Source organism: Mus caroli, chromosome 14, assembly GCF_900094665.2.
Source record: "Mus caroli chromosome 14, CAROLI_EIJ_v1.1, whole genome shotgun sequence".
Taxonomy (NCBI): domain Eukaryota; kingdom Metazoa; phylum Chordata; class Mammalia; order Rodentia; family Muridae; genus Mus; species Mus caroli.
In genome coordinates, this window is record NC_034583.1 from 109,908,727 (window position 1) to 109,911,346 (window position 2,620).

Genomic DNA, 2,620 nt, shown 5'->3' on the forward strand with positions numbered 1-2,620 from the left:
GAGACCTGCAACTCTTTGGCCTCTTTGGCTGGGCCAGAGCCCCACAAATCCATATGGATAACACTCAATATGTAGACCAGCTGAAGGAAACCAGGACAGGAACTAGAATTAGGCAGGATCCTAGAGGCAGGAGCTGATTCAGAGCCGGTGGAGGAGTACTGCCTTGCTTATCGTGGCTTGCTAAGCCTGCTTTCTTCCCAGGACCTCCAGCCCAGGGATGGCGTCGCCTACAATGGGCTGGGCCCTCCAGCACTGATCACTAATGCAGCCGGATTTGTGGCAACATTTTCTTAATTGCGGTTCCCTCCCTTCAGATGACCCTAGTTTGGGTCAAGTTGACATAAAACTAGCCAGAATAGAGAACAGGGATGAAGGTTGCTGCCACCTGAAAGACATGATGTCTTTGCTCTACACACGTTCGGTGATGATGGTACTGTGTATATAGCTATCCAGACTGGGAAACAATCAAGATGCCAGGCATGGTGACACATGACTTTTAACCCAGTGCTTGGGAGACAGAGACAAAAATTCGCAAATCACTCATAAATATGAAAATGTTTCACAAAATATCAGGCATCCTGCAAATACCGAGAGTTTCCTCTTCCATCCTATTCAGGGTGGATGATAATCATTTACAACACTAGTGTGCTGGTATTTCTCAAATACCCACCTTACCAATGATTTAAAAACCGGTAAGTTGCCAGGGTCAGCAGTCCATAATCAGTGTGGAAGCTCTAACCCATAGCTTTGCTCTGTTATGCAGAGCCTGCCTGTCTACCTGTCTACCCGAGCTTGTCTGACCCCTCAGAGAATTAAGACCTCTATCCTGTTGACAAAACACCCTCAAGGATGGAGCAGAAGGCCAAGCTCCAAGTTCAACAGCATCTATCCAATACTTGCTTTGTGTCCATGTGCACCTGTGTGCACACACACATGTAGAGGCCAGAGTTGACCCTAAGCATCTCCTACAGACACTTCCCACCTCATTATTTTTGAGAAAGGGTCTCTCATTGATTGGTCTAGACCGGCTGGCTAGCAAGCTTGGCCGATCCCCGTGTCCACATATCCCAGCACTGGGGCTACAGGCTCATGCTACTACAGCCGATCTGTTATGTGAATGCTGGAAACTAAGCTCCCATCCTCATGACTGAGCCATCTTCCTGGCCAAATGATTTTATTTTTAATTGCCGGAGGCTGGAAAGATGGCTCAGCAGTTATGAATACTGGCTGTTCTTCTGGATGACCCAGGTTCGATTCCCAGCACCTTCATGGTGGCTCACCACCATCTGTAACTCTAGGTTCCCAGGAATCCACTGTCCTCTTCTGCGCTCCATGGGAACCAGACATGAGGTACATAGATTTACACCAGGCAAAACACACATACACATAAAAATAAAGTAAAATCTAAAAAAATAAAAAAGAAACTAAGAACCACTAGTTGGTGTCAGGGGCTGCCGGGGCTGATAACCCCTAGGATGCACACGGTAGAAGGTGACCCTTGACGTCCATATCCACACAGGTAAATACAATAATAAGCAAACAAAAAAAACAAACAAACTTCTTTTTACAGTGGGCAGCTCACAACTGCCTGTAACCCCAGCTGCAAGGGAATCCGATGCCCTCTTCTGGCCTCCACAAGCTCCTGTGTGTGTGTCACACTGATATATGCTCAGGCACCTCTGTGTGTGTGTGTGTGTGTGTGTGTGTGCACAATCACACATAAAATAAAGTAAATCTTTCAAGATAAATGAAAAACTACCCATTTGCTCTTCCTTCTTTGAAATGACACATGATGAGTCCCCACTGCCGCTCAGGTGTCTTAATGAGAAGGAACCTGGGGTGCCATCCCTGAGCCATCTATCTGGGCCTGCCCTGCAGTTTCCTTTCTTCGTAAGCCAGAGCTCGTAAGAACCGCACGGTCGCTTGAGAAATGATTGTCATCTTTCTCAATAACTCTGATGAGAAGCCCTATTTTTAACTCAATCTAAAATACATTAGGGGAGCCATCTAGTGTTTTGAAGTTGGCAGCTAGGCGCTGTGGAGAATGTCCCCACTCCCTAAATTTGATTTACCATCTGTGTTCATTTTCTGTGTTCTGAAGCATCAACAGGGTATATACTTCATTTGGGGGTGGAAATCGGTTTTCAAAAATCACTCATTAGGCTGTTGTTTCCTAGTATTTGGAACAAGGAGTTTGGATCCATGGTTGCAACAACCTCCTCTTTCATACTGGGCGCAGCATGGTAACAACACCGACGTGCATGGTGCGCTTGAAGCGAATGAATTGTTTGTTCAAAGCTTCCTGAACAAGAAACCTTTTTATAAGTTGCTATTTTTCCTGACACCAAAATCTGGCTATTAGCAGCCCAAGTGACAGCTGATGTGAAATCTCAGGAGTGTTAGTAAGGGTCACAGAACATATTCTCCACCTTCTGGTTCATGTTCACCGACTTCCCAGGAGCTCATCTGAGGTGTAGAGTAGACTGGCATAAAACATTTAATGAACTGTGATTCTGTTACATTCTGGCTTTTGCATAAACAAGAAACCATAACCACAATCGTTCTAAAGAGTGTGTGTGTGGGGTGTGTGTGTGTGTGTGTGTGTGTGTGTGTGTGTGTG